Source organism: Giraffa tippelskirchi, chromosome X, assembly GCF_054371585.1.
Source record: "Giraffa tippelskirchi isolate mGirTip1 chromosome X, T2T-mGirTip1v1.2.pri, whole genome shotgun sequence".
NCBI lineage: Eukaryota > Metazoa > Chordata > Mammalia > Artiodactyla > Giraffidae > Giraffa > Giraffa tippelskirchi.
In genome coordinates this window covers 8117658-8132755 of record NC_137289.1, presented here as the reverse complement: position 1 = coordinate 8132755, position 15098 = coordinate 8117658, and the positions used below count along the sequence as shown (strand labels likewise).

Sequence of the window (15098 nt, the reverse complement as noted above, 5' to 3'; positions counted from 1 at the left end):
GAGAGGACTCCATAAAAGTCAAGTACTCTATGAATCACGTTTTGGAAACCACTGGATTATAGAAAACTACTATGTATACAGTGATCCCAGCCTTCAGAACTGCAATGATTAATGTCTTTCCATTTTGTTCATATCAATATTTAAGTGCTTTTTCATGGTATTCCACAACTTAAGAAATCTACTCTCATCATATCTCCTTATATTTGTATAGAACTGCTTTGATCTCTCCTCCTATACTTTTCTCCTCATCAATAGCCACTTCTTGCCAACCTTAGACTATGCACCATTGAAGACTCAGTCTTTGCTAATGTTATTTCACATGTCTGGAATACATACATACATATATACTCCTTCCTCTGCCCTGATACAGGGCTTTTCCAACTGATTATTTATTCAATGTTTCTTCACAACAGTCACTAAAAAGTGGTTGCAGCCCTGAGGAAACAACCAGTGAAGACTGCCCAAGAAAATCATTCATAGAAAGAAACTTCTCTTTAGATAACTTCTCATAGGATCCCTAGGATACACAGAAAAAACATCAATGTTCAGGATCCGTTCTGTCACTCCCAGTGAGTGGGATACAGTGCAGCCACCCATGTTGCCCAAGAAAGGGGCCTATTTCCATGACTATAAATTTTTTGAAGATAGAAGTTGTATTATTTATCTTCATATTCATATTTCCCTGCATATCATGTGGTACAAACGAGGCCTTCCCACATACTTGTTGAAATAAAATGCAGTGGATTTCTGAGACATTGCATACCATTTGTAGTTGTTTCATATCACTGCTCATTTTTTTCATAGGAAAGAAACAATAAAGGGTTTTTCTAACTAGGTCCATACCGTAAGTGAGAGAGGTATCAGCATCTTCATGAAGAAACTGAAATATATTCTTATAAAACAATATAGTATGCAGACAGAAATGATAATACTATAAGCTTTTAGAATATTGGTTGTTGGAGAAGCGTTGGAATGCAATTTTTTTTGTAACGCACAGATTTGAGCTGGTACAGATCTAGGTTCATGTGCTAGATTTACCACCTAAACGCTGTGTGATCTGGACCAAGACTCCAGCTTCTGTAGTTGTACAATGGACACAATAGTAGTACCTGCTCTGAATATTTAACTAAGATAATGTGTAGGCCATACCAGGCACTATAAGACTTTGCAGTTGTTGCTGCTTTTAGAGGAAAATTAGGTATTGGGTAAAACATTAGGTTAGAAAACTTACTAGGTCCACTTTCACGTTTAGCATCTAATTCTTAGAAAAGTTCTTAGAGCCTGGGCTGGGCAGACAGAATTGTGATCATGTGACCACTACTTCCTGCTACTTTCTTTTTCAAGGAGCTCCCTGACAACAGGCACTGTATAGGCTCTGTCCCCACATCTCATACCCAAATTCAGCTACCAGCAGTCCTTGTTTCTTTCCCTCTTCTCTTCTCCATACTGGCTGATTCCTTGTCCTTGTTTTCCTTGTTATCCCTCAATGCCTTGCAGAATGTATTTTAACTCACCTTGTTTTTTCCATCTGTGAAGCAAGGATAATAACCTTCCTATCACCTTTGCTTGAACAACCACGGTGAGAATTAATGAAAAACAGTTTAGACTCAGGCTCAGAGATAATAAAGTCTAAGAAATGTCAAAGTACTTTGAGTTCTTTAGAAAAAATAAATTTGAGAAAGTTCAAAGATAACATTATAGCATTGATAGGCTGAATTTGTTGTCAGAAAAAATTATTTTGTCTTCCTAGATAGAAAGTAAAAACTGCATGCATTACTTCACCCAATTTAAATTAGAAATCATCAAATCCATAGAATATTTAGAGTTGGATGGGAGTTCTGAAATGATGCACTTCAACTCCAGCATGTTGACATGAAAACTGAGGCCCCAAGAAGGGAAGTGACCTCCTTAAGTACATGCAGCAGTTTAGGAAAAGTACCAGGCAAACTTCCATTTTGCTGTTGTGAAACAAGACAAAAAATATACTACATCAATATTTCTTTGGGTAAAATTACCATGACTCAAAACCTCCCAGTGGAGGTCATTTGACCTTAGTGCAAAGTTTCAGAAAATTATTCTATCAAGAATTCCAGGGACTTCCTGGCAGTCCAGTGGTTAGAACTTTGCACTGTCACTGCCAAAGGCATGGGTTTGATCCCTGGTCAGGGAACTAAGATCCCACAAGCTGCATGGTGAGACCAAAAAGTTGGTCAAAAGTTGGCAAAATGTTGGAGAGAGAAACAACCCTGGCATCCTATCCTTTCATGACTCTCAAGACATCTCAATAAAACAAGAGCTGCTTTTAATAAACTTCAGAATAGAGGACAGTATGGTGATCATTTTCAGCGGTATCATCTAGACCAGTGAAAGTTCTAGTTATCCAGCAAAGACTGAAACCAAACTTAGTGCAAGGAACCAAATGGAGTCCTTCATTGTTCTCAGTCAATGACAATTACATCAAGTTTGGAATACCTTTGTCTCCTCAATGATCTGTGGCTTTTGTTTAGCATGAAAGTGAAAGAATAATGGAACTATTAATCTTCATTACCTTAATAGTCCTCAAAGTCCTATTAGGGTAATGAAGATAGAAACTATTCCAGCTTCTTCTCGTCATTATGGTCATTGATGACCTGAGAAGCAATATCAGCCCCTCTCCACATCGGTGCTCTCTTATTTCCAACTCTAAAATGGAGGGGATTTTCTGAAGGCAAGAGGTGATGACTTTGAAATTGAGATTGATGTTTACAAGAAATTTTACCTTCTAGCCTAAAAACTTGCAGCAGAAACATGTCTCTCGAGGTATTCAATGCACACATCAAAATACCTAATAGGTATGCCCCCAAGAGAATACATATTTTGGAAGAAGCTCCTTGGTAAATGTTTAAAATGTGTTTAGAAACTCAATTGGTGAGATTCTTTATGATTATAAGCACAAACGAGGCTTACACTAAAAAACAACAACAACAACAACAACAAAACACCTCAACAAAAATTTTGGCACTCAGTGGGAAAAACGGCATTCAGCTCCCAACATTGATAATGAATATTATCGGGATATAGCACTGTCCAAATCTTATGGAAATACCAAAACCTTTTCCCCACCCTCCCTCTCACTGTTACCAGTTTTAGCTGTACAAGATATTTCTTCACCAAAACCCTGAGAAACTATTCACTGGAATCTTCAGATCCATAATAGTCTGCTTCCCACACTCTTCAGAGTGAGATTCCTCTGACCCTTGAGTGATGAAAAGACATAGTGATTTTCGAGTTTGGTTTCACAATAATGTCCTCTGAGGAGCTTTGCAAAATCCCGTTTACTCAGCCCTGCTGCTGCTGCTGCTAAGTCGCGTCAGTCGTGCCCGACTCTGTGCGACCCCATAGACGGCAGCCCACCAGGCGCCGCCATCCCTGGGATTCTCGAGGCAAGAACACTGGAGTGGGTTGCCATTTCCTTCTCCAGTGCATGAAAGTGAAAAGTGAAATGAAGCCGCTCAGTCGTGTCCGACTCTTCGTGACCCCATGGACTGCAGCCTACCAGGCTCCTCTGTCCATGTGATTTTCCAGGCAAGAGTACTGGAGTGGGTTGCCATTGCCTTCTCCGTTACTCAGCCCTACCCTGGGCCAATTAAGTGAAAGGCTGAGGTTAGAACCCAGACATAGGTATTTTTGAAAGTTCTTCAGGTAATTGTAATATGTAACTAGGCTTGGGAATCCCTGTTTGATAGTATACCTTCTGCAGGCCCCTGCCGCTTCAGAACCTTGAAGGAATATGTCCTTCTCCCCACCATCCCCAACTCCACTCATGTTAAATTCCTGAACCAAAGTCTGTGGAAGGTTGTGGAGTACACGGTATCTTTTTCTCTTGTCCTATTGTTCAGCCAAGATAAATGCCAAATGAGAAATAATTGCTAAGTTGTCACAGGATAGAGACAGACTAGGGCATAGACTCAAACATGTAGAATACACCCAGTGCTAGAGCAGATCAATATGGAAGAAAGCCAAAATGGTCTCTTAAAGTGACAGCTGGGGACTGGATTTGGGAATCATCCAGCTTCGGTTAACACTGAGCTTGCAGGTAATGATAAGCCCCTTCCATCTCTAGGAAATAAAGTCAGGGCCAGGATTGGGCTCAAGCATCTAAAACACTAAACTAGGACACAGAATTTTAGGGGCCATGAAAACATCAGTAAATCGGATTTGCTTGGTGGTCCAACAGTTAAAACTGTGCTTCCACTGCAGGGGGTACAGGGTTTGATCCCTGTTGGGAAACTAGGATCCCACATGGTGCACAACAGGGCAAAAAAAGAAAAAAAAAAAAACCAAGAAGTAAATAAAAATACACATTATTTTAATGTCATGTTTTAAAAATTCTAAATCAATGAAAAAATCTGACGGACAAAATTTTACATAAATACAGGATCCAACCCTGCACTCGCATAGCTTAGTTACTTCCCTCATCCTAACCTAGGCTCTGTCCTGACCTTTCACCTTAGTCCTGGCCCTGAGACAGATGCATCCAGACCCCAAACCCACCTACCACCCAGAAGAGGAAGATACTCTTATTCAGGAGAAAGATAATGGGACTCCTACTCCAATACCTCATGAGATGAGTGGGCATGAAATACACTGTATCCTGAACTTCTTACCTACAACTGTTCAGGAAAGCAACCCTCCTTTGCTGCCAAATAAATCTCATGAAACCTCACCATGATCCTCCCAATATAAATCAAAAGCTGTGAAATGAGAAGAAAGGGATAAGAGACCCTACAGAAGGAATTTTCCCCAAAGCCCTGCTTGGTGTATTGGAGGGGAGTAGAAGAACGGGATGGAATGGCTAGAAGGAGGCAGTTATTTGCCTGTTGCTTGACTTTTTTAGTTGAACCTCTTGACAGCTCTGTCTGCAGATCAATAATCCCTAAAATGATTCTCTAATGGTTACATTTCAGGCATCCAGCAGCTTTGGGAGAGGCATAGAGATGGAAAATTTCCAAGTTCTCTCCATGGGGTACTAATTAAAATAACAGACTTAAGAATGAATAAATGAGTGAATGGATGAATGGGTGGGCACCTGCTGTCTCTGCATTAGAATAAAATCTGTTGTCTACATTTTCAAGGTCACACAGAAAGATTTGGTGGAGTCTGCAATGAGAACCCTGGCTTGTCAATTCAGTGTTGATTATTGCTCAAAAAAAATTATATAAAGTAAAAGTGTACTATCAAGAAAAGTGTTAACAATAGATACATATGGGGAAAGAGGATTTTTGTTTTTGTAATGGTTGGAAAATTTTAAAGCATTTTTAAACTTTTATTATTAAAATTTCATATATTAATAAGAAAGCTGAGATGCTGATTTGAAAAGTAGGAACTAAACAAATCATAGCCATATACATCAAAAATTAAAATTATGAGATAAACATTGCAAACTATGATCACAGAAATGCAAAACTAAATATTTATGATATACCATTTGTTACCTATTGAATTCTAAAAGGATACAGATGCTCAGTTTTGACAAGGCATTATTAAAAAAAAGCACCAAATATTGCTGGTTGAACTTTAGTACAAATTTTATAAACTTATGGAGAAAAACAGCAATCTATAGCAATGTTCAAAAAATCTCAAGCATTATAATGTAGAAATTATACTTTGGGGACTATATTATAAGGAAGTAATCAGAAATACAGACATATATTAATAAATACTGATGGCCTCCCCAGTTATTGTATAATAAGAAGAAATAGAAAAATTTAAACATTTAAGTGTAGGGAATGGGATAAAATAAATTAGAGCATATTCATATAATCGTGTAAAATTCCAGACCTTTAAATTCTATTTGGAAAAATGTGGGGAAAATGTAGATTAGATAATGTAAATAGGACTAAAACAGAATAGAGAGCTGTATATCCAATTCATTCTAAAAGAAAGACTGAAAAAGAGTAACCCTATGTAGAAAAGCTATTATCTCAGATATTATACATATATATTCTAAAGTGACAATAGTGAGCTTATATCATTTTTATAATGCAACATGTAAATAATACATAATTTAATTGGATCCTCATAAAGGAATGGATTTCTGGATCATCATACCTCTGTCTTTGTTTTCTCCATATAACCTGCTCTCACTTCTATGACAATCTTTTGTTAATTGTGGCTTTACTCCCTCTATGAAGGATCAAATATTATATCTCTTATGAAGCCATAATTGAACTACTATCTATGATATTCTCCAATTTCCTTTATCAAAATTATATCCATATGACATAGTATTTGTTTTTTAAGTAAAATGTTTGGTTCAGGAATGTTACTTTGGTTATACACTGACAAGATTTATTACCAAGCATTACACCAGCCTGGGCATGTAGCTCAGTGGCAGAGCACATGCTTTGCATGTATGAGATCCTGGGTTCAATCCCCAGCATCTCCACTTGATTTCTCCTTGTTTAATTCTTGGAAAATTTGGCTCGTGTAAGTGCAGATCTGAGTTTAAAAAAAAAATATTACAAGATAAATATAATTAACATTGCTATATCTTATATATGAAAATTAAGAGTAAATCCAAGGAAAAATATTTGTTTTTCTTCAGATTATAACAGAGTGCAAGAAGGTTAACAGAGCCACAATATTATAAATGCATGCTATTGATTCTATATAAATGAAAATTATTTCTGATACACTTTGCTGATTAGAATGTAAAAGAATATTTCCCTTAAATCAGTGGTGGCATGAGATGCATCAGAGGATTTATTAATATGCTCTAGCAAAGGGCTTCCCTGGTGGCTCAGCAGTAAAAAATTTGCCTGCAATGCAGGCGACATGGGCAGGAGACATGGGTCCGATTCCTGGGTCAGGAAGATCCCCTGGAGAAGGAAAGGGCAACTCACTCCACTATTCTTGCCTGGAGAATCCCATGGACAGAGGAGTCTGGTGGGCTACAGTCCATAGAGTCACAAAGATTTGGACACGACTGAGCACGCAGCAAAGATATCATGTCCCACATAGTTTCTGCAATCAAGATTACTACTTTTGGTTGTATTCAATCATTCTTCAGGATCCATCCATTTTCTGCAGGGTCCAGATTGGAAAATTAAATAGAAATATAAAGGCTACGACTCCTGTATCCTTCAGATGTTTAATGATGTCACTAATCTTAACCATATCCTCCCTCATGATAATAAGGTATTGTTTTGATTTAGTATCATTTTCAGGTGATTTCATAGATTTCTGTATGGTCTTCCCTAACATGACAGTTCTTGCTTCACAGACCAGGGGCCCAATGTGTGGTTTACCTCAATTTTCAAGTATATTCAGGGATTCCCTGATAGCTCAGTTGGTAAAGAATCCACCTGCAATTCAGGAGACCCTGGTTCAATTCCTGGGTCAAGAAGATCTGTTAGAGAAAGGATAAGCTACCCACTCCAGTATTTTTGGGCATCCCTTGTGGCTCAGCTGGTAAATAACCCTCCCACAATGCAGAGACCTTGGTTCAATCCCTGCATTGGGAAGATCCCCTTGAGAAAGGAAAGGCTACCCACTCCAGTATTCTGGCCTGGAGAATTTCATGGACTAGACAGTCCATGGGATTGTGAACAGCAGGACACAACTGAGTGAATTTCACTTTCAAGTATATTCATTTCAATTGTGCATGTGGGGACTAAGGTCCGTCTTAAAATACCAACACTCTCCCACCTTCAGGAGACATATGCTACAACAGAAAGTTGTAGGGCCTTATGGTCCTACAACTTATGGTCTGACCGGGCCTTATGGTCAGACAGAACAAGAGGAGGCCCCTGGCTCAGCATTAATAGCTGACAGGGAGCAGGGTCAGGGAAGACTTCCTGGAAGAGGCCGAACTGGAACTGAATGTTAAGATGGCCTTTGTCTAATCATCTCTCATTTTGCACTATTTAAGTGTGTGGGCATGCTAAGTTGCTTCTGTGTGACCCTATGGGCTGTAGCCTGTCAGGCTGCTGTGTCCATGGGCTTCTCCAGGCAAGAATACTGGGGTGGATCACCATGCCCTTCAGGGATTCTTCCTGACCCAGGGATCAAACCCCCATCTCTTATGTCTCCTGCATTGGTCGACGGATTCTATACCACTAGTGTCACCTGGGAAGCCCATTTAAGAGTGAGTAAGCCTTAAGTCATTTTGAAAGTACTTATGACACATAGTTCAGTTCAGTTCAGTTGCAGAGTCTTGTCCGACTCTTTGCGACCCCATAGACGGCAGCACAACAGGCTTCCCTGTCCACCACCAATTCCTGGAGCTTGTTCAAGCTCATGTCCATTGAGTTGGTGATGCCATCCACACATCTCATCCTCTGTCATTCCCTTTTCCTCCCACCTTCAATCTTTCCCAGCATCAAGGGCCTTTCCAATGAGTCAGTTCTTCACATCAGGTAGCCAAATTATTGCAGCTTCAGCTTCAGTGTCCGTCCTTCCAATGAATATTCAGGGCTGATTTCCTTTAGGATGGACTGGTTGGATCTCCTTGCAGTCCAAGGGACTCTCAAGAGTCTTCTCCAACACCACAGTTCAAAAGCATCAATTCTTCAGTGCTTAGCTTTCTTTATGGTCCAACTCTCACATCCATACATGATTACTGGAAAAACCATAGCTTTGACTAGACAGACCTTTGTTGGCAAAGTAATGCCTCTGCTTCTTAATATGCTGTCTAGGTTGGTCACAACTTTTCTTCCAAGGAGCAAGTGTATATAAATTTCATGGCTGCAGGCACCATCTGCAGTGATTTTGGAGCCCAAAAAAGTAAAGTCTGTTACTGTTTCCCCATCTATTTGCCATGAAGTGATAGGACTAGATGCCATGATCTTAGCTTTCTGAATGTTGAGTTTTAAGCCAACTTTTTCATTCTCCTCTTTCACTTTCATCAAGAGGCTCTTTAGTTCTTCTTCACTTCCTGCCAAAAGGGTGGTGTCATCTGCATATCTGAGGTTATTGATATTTCTCCTGGCAATCTTGATTCCAGCTTGTGCTTCACTCAGCCCAGCATTTCTTGAGATGTATTCTGCATATAAGTTAAACAAGCAGAGTGACAGTATACAGCCTTGACCTACTCCTTTTCCTATTTGGAACTAGTCTGTTGTTCCGTGTCCAGTTCTAACTGTTGCTTCCTAACCTGCATACAGATTTCTCAGGAGGTAGGCCAGGTGGTCTGATATTCCCATCTCTTTCAGAATTTTCCACAGTTTATTGTGATCCACACAGTCAAAGGCTTTGTCATAGTCAATAAAGCAGAAATAGATGTTTTTCTGGAACTCTCTTGCTTTTTCGATGATCCAGCAGAGGTTATCAATTTGATCTCTGGTCCCTTTGCCTTTTCTAAATCCAGCTTGAACATGTGGATGTTCATGGTTCATGTTCTGCTGAAGCCTGGCTTGGAGAATTTTGAGCATTACTTTACTACCGTGTGAGGTGAGTGCCATTGTGTGATAGTTTGAGAATTCTTTGGCATTGGCTTTTGGGGATTGGAATGAAAACTGACCTTTTCCAGTCCTGTGGCCACTGCTGAGTTTTCCAAATTTGCTGGCATATTGAGGTTAGCACTTTCACAGCATCATCTTTTAGGATTTGAAATAGCTCAACTGGAATTCCTTCACCTCACTAGCTTTGTTCGTAGTGATGCTTCCTAAGGCCCACTTGACTTCACATTCCAGGATGTCTGACTCTAGGTTAATGATCACACCATTGTGATTATCTGGGTCATGAATATCTCTTTTGTACAGTTCTTCTGTGTATTCTTGCCACCTCTTCTTAATATCTTCTGCTTCTATTAGGTCCCTATCATTTCTGTCCTTCATTGAGCCCATCTTTGCGTGAAATGTTCCCTTGGTATCTTTAATTTTCTTGAAGAGCTCTCTACTCTTTCCCATTCTATTGTTTTCCTCTTTTTCTTTCCAGTGATCACTGAGGAAGTGATCACAAATTTTAAGCGAGCTTTTTTGCCTCTCAACTCATAATTTCTGTTTTATTTTGATATCAGCTGAGTCTTCTTCTCTTGCTTCCCCTTTCTCTTGTGTACAAAGACCTACAGGACTAGTTTTGGCATATGAAATGGCAGCCCACTCTAACATTCCTGCCTAGAAAATTCCATGGACAGAGGAGCCTGGCAGGCTATAGTCCATGGGGTCGTAAAGAGTAGGACATGACTGAGAATACACAGGACTAGATTTATTTTATAGACACCTCCCACAGAATGTCTTCCTGTTAAGGTTTTTCCACAGAATACTGCTTGGTTTTTAATACGCAAAATGCATGGGCTATATTTATTTCTCAACTCAATGTTTTGGTTTTTTTCTGGCGACTGCTTTTACAGGAAAACTTTATGTCACCAAAACTCAGTACTATATTTTAAACATCTTTTGAGTTGCATTCTAGACATAATTTTTAGAATGTTAGTCACATGTTGAAATCTTTAAAACTATATCAATTGTCGACCAAGGGGATGTGAGTCATGAGAGTTCTTTGCACAAAGAGAGGCCATGTAACAGCAGTTATTAACATTTAAAACCATTTTACTTTGGTGACCAGGAAGTCATGTCTTAAGCATTTCACATACCACATGATAAGTTATTTATGTGTTACCATTTTTAGTCATTTTAAAGGAAGCTGGTTAGGAGCTTGGGCTTAATATGAAATACATTATAGTTTCCCATTTAAATGATGGAAAATTAGTTCCTGGTTAGTGTTTTCAGTCCAAATTACTTTTAAGAGTAGATTACTGGTATAAAGTAAGAGGTGTCTGTACATGAACCCTTTCTATAATCACAATCTTCCCTTGAACTGTGATTTAGTCTAATCGGTGTTGGATTTCCTTCTCCTTCCCTTTGCAAACTCACAAGTTATTTTAGGATTTTGTGATTGAAGTGCCAGTAAATCTGGGTCTTGCTACTGTAGATCTAGTATTATTTCACCTGAAATTGTCTGTTTGTCTACAAGTTCAGTCAAACTTCAGTGTGTTGGTGATTACTTGCTAAATAGCTGATTGACTTTATTTACCTGCTTTTCACTCAAAAGGGTACATGTAAAATATCAGATTGGCCAAAAAGTTCATTCTGGTCTTTCTGTAACATCACACAGAAAAGCCTGAATGAACTTTTCAGCCAACCCAATACCTAAAATACTGACAGTGCTACTAGTGAAGCCCATCTCTAATCTGGGGCATGGTATAGTGCAACGAGTAAATTCTCATGACCAAGACAGGAATGGAAAAGATGCTGCTAATACGTCTACTGTCTGAATATATGAAACACCACAGTATTTCTACACAAAAGTCTTATTTGTGTGAATTACATGAGACAATGCTAGAAGTCAACTCAACTACCAGTGAATAAAATGAGAAAGTCTTTCTATTCAATTCCCAGTTCTCATTGTGTTGGATATCAGATATATGATAAACTATAAGTCGTCTCCTAGGGAGAAAATGGCCCTCAAAGTACTATTTTTTGTTGTAGTTAACAAAATCTTTCACTTTCTTAGTTCCTTCACACTAGAATCAAATACAAAATAAGAATCCTGGTGTCTTAGGTGACTTTGAAGGCAAAAAGAAATTGCGAGTTCCTAAAAATAATTCACAGAGATGCAAAAGCATAAAATCAGCAATTAATACAGTATTTAAAGATCATCCTGTCCCACTTTTATAAGTATGAGATGTAAGTTATCGTTTTTTGGTTCAGAGACTCCTTGGATCACTAGTTTAGTTCTATAATTACTTGAACACTGTTTTAAAGCCCACCTCAGTGTGCAGGCTACTCTAAAACATACAGTTTAAATCATTAGATAAATTCTTATCTGAAAGTCAGAAAATAATTTAAAACTCCCACACAGAAATCACACTGTACTTTAGATTTCAATGGCATTTTAATTTTTTCAGGTGAGATAAATATAACTTAATTTCTGTCTTTAAAGTTGGTGGTGGTGTTATTGAATATGAAACCACAGAATTTTTTTTTTTATTGTTGAGACAATTATGTTTTTTCCTAGGGGATAGAAAAATGCCCATGAAGTTTACATATACTTGCTTTTATTTCTATTTTTATTCCTTTGAGAATCTGGTAATCTCCAAGGGAATCTTTATTATTTTTTTTTAGATTAGTTTATTTATCTATTTTTTTAACTTTACGGTATTGTATTTGTTTTGCCATACATTGACATGAATCCACCATGGGTGTACATGTTTTCCCCTTCCAGAACCCCCCTGCCACCTCCCTCTCCATCCCATCCCTCCGGGTCATCCCGGTGCACCAGCCCTGAGCACCCTGTATCATGCGTTGAGCCTGGACTGGCGATTCGTTTCACATATGATAATTTACATGCTTCAGTGCCATTCTCCCATATCATCCCGCCTTCGCCCTCTCCCATAGAGTCCATAATACTGTTCTATTTATCTGTGTCTCTTTTGATGTCTCGCATACAGGGTTATCTTTACCAGTTAACTAAATACCATATATATGTGTTAGTATACTGTATTGGTGTTTTTCTTTCTGACTTACTTCACTCTGTATAATAGGCTCCAGTTTCATACACCTCATTAGAGCTGACTCGAATGCATTCTTTTTAATGGCTGAGTAATATTCCATTGTGTATATGTACCACAGCTTCCTTATCCATTCGTCTGCTGGGCATCAAGGGAATCTTTAGAATGCTAGAATGTTTAAAATCTTACTATAAAAGAGATCATTGTTATTGGGCTGGTACTGTAAACTGTCTACATAATATCACATCTTATCTTGTTAAGGATTTTCCTCAGATTCTTTGTTTTCTACTTTTTTAGGTTTAAAAATGGTAGACCAAATAACTGAAAATATAGTGGTCAGATTGGTGGACATCCTGAACATAAACAACCAGGGTCATGGAAGTTCCCAAAGAGAAGTTTAAGTCAGCCATGCAAATTTCTGATCAGGGAGTCAGTGATGTTGATTTTAAAATATCCCTTCTCTATTTCATCATGAGATTTTTGGCATTACTCTTAATTGCCTTAATATGAAAGGTTAGGGTGAAGGTTAAGAAAGTCAAGAAGCCCTGGATGACTTCTAGAATACCTCACGATATTACTTAAGGGAAAAAAAAAATATTCACCAGAGGTTCTGCTCTGGCTGTGCACACCCTTGCCATTGTTAACAAAGATGCTAATTGTGCTCTGCAGTCCATTTTGAATCAGTTTGATTATGTGGTGTGAGGTAGGGTTTGAGGTTCTTTTTTTTCTAAACAAATACCCAGAGGCTCCACCACTCTTAATTGCAAAGGCTGCCTTTTCTCCATTGAATTACTTTGGCAAATTTATTAAAATATTTGAACATACATGGCTGGTTCTAGTTTTGTAATCTCTATTCTGTTTCAATGATTTTTTTTTCTCTTCCTCTGGACATCATGACCACATTGTCTTGGTTACTGCAGCTTGATATTAAGTCTTCGAGCTATATGAGGCCTCCAACTCTGTTCTTTTTCAAAAATTCTTGGTTATTTTACATGCATTTCATTATCATATAATTTTAAAACCAATCTGTCAATTTCTATAAAACTTCTGTTTTTTTGGGGGGAGTGGTGTTAGTATTGAACCTATAGATCAATTTGGAGACAGTTGATTATTTTGCTTCCCAACACATGGACACATTGTACCTTTTCCAATTATTTAAGTCTTCTTTCCATCTAGTATCAGTTTCAAGGGCGTTTTAAGTACTTTTTAGAGCAAGTCTGCTTGTGGCAATTTTTTTCAGCTATTGCTTATCTGAAAATATCTTTAGTCCCAAACATTTTTGAATGATAGTCTTTGTTATCTATACAATTATGGATGAATACATTTTTACTGTTTTTATTGAAATATAGTTGGTTTACAATACTGTGTTAGTTTCATTTATACCATAGTGATTCAGTGTTGACACTTTTGCAGATTATATTTTGTTATAGTTCATTACAATATAATAGGTATAATTTCTTGCACTATAAAGCAAATCCTTGTTAATTATTTTATACATAGTAGCTTATATTAATTATATACCTTTTATTTGTCCCTCCCCTCTTTGATAACCACAAATCCATTTCCTATGTCTGTGAGTGTGTTTCTGTTATGTATACACCTCATTTGTATTTTTTAGATTCCACATATCAGTGATATCATACAGTCTTTGTCTGACTTATTTCACTAAACATAATATTCTCTAGGTCCATCCACATTGCTACTAGTGGCAGTATTTCATTTCTTCTGACTGAGTAATACTCCTGGACACTCATGAGCAAGTCTGGGTCAGTCTCTTGTGGGGTCACTGCTCCTTTTCCCTGGGTCCTGGTGTGCACAAGGTTCCGTTTGTGTCCTCCAAGAGTCTGTTTCCCCAGTCCTGTGTAAGTTCTGGCGGCTCTATGGTGGGGTTAATAGCGACCTCCTCCAAGAGGGCTTATGCTATACCCAGGCCTACTGCACCCAGAGACCCTGCCTCTGCAGTAGTCCACCTCCTCAGGAGACACTCAACAGAGTTCTGTATCAGTCTCTGTGGAGACTCTGGGTCCTGGAGTGCACAAGTTATGTTTGAGCCCTCTGAGCATCTCTGGCAGGTATGGGGTTTGATTTTAAATGTGATTTCGCCCCTCCTACCAGCTTGCTGGAGCTTCTCCTTTGCTCTTGTACATGGGGTCTCTCCTCAAAGTCACTCCAGTGCAACACAGCTGCCACTCCAGCATCTACCGTCTTGCTGGGGCTTCTCTGCCCTTGGATGTGGGGTATATCCTCACAGTCACTCCAGTGACACAGCCACCACTGCAGCACCATGCACCCAGCATCCCCCTTCCCCCCGATCTTTGGTAGTTACCAGAAAAAATTTAATTATAAATGTGGCTTGCTTTATATTTCCAGTGGACATGGTATTATGCATAGCAGGGCTCCCCAACGATTGATTGAATCACTGCCTAAACCATCTCTCTCAACTCCCATTCCTGTCCATGGAAAAACTGTCTGCCACAAAATCAGCCCCTGGTGCCAAAAAGGTGGGAACAGCAGCTCTGAATAAGGAACTCCTGAATGCAGAGTTCCAAAGAATAGCAAGGAAAGATAAGAAAGTCTTCTTCAGTGATAAATGTAAAGAAAGAGA

At 38.7% G+C, this 15098-nt stretch overlaps 1 non-coding gene across 1 annotated transcript; it reads left to right on the top strand.

Moving 5' to 3' along the window:
- Positions 1-6355: 6355 nt before the first annotated feature.
- TRNAA-UGC (transfer RNA alanine (anticodon UGC)) lies at positions 6356-6427 on the top strand. Its single transcript has one exon. It is a non-coding gene; the product is annotated as a tRNA-Ala (tRNA).
- Positions 6428-15098: the final 8671 nt, after the last annotated feature.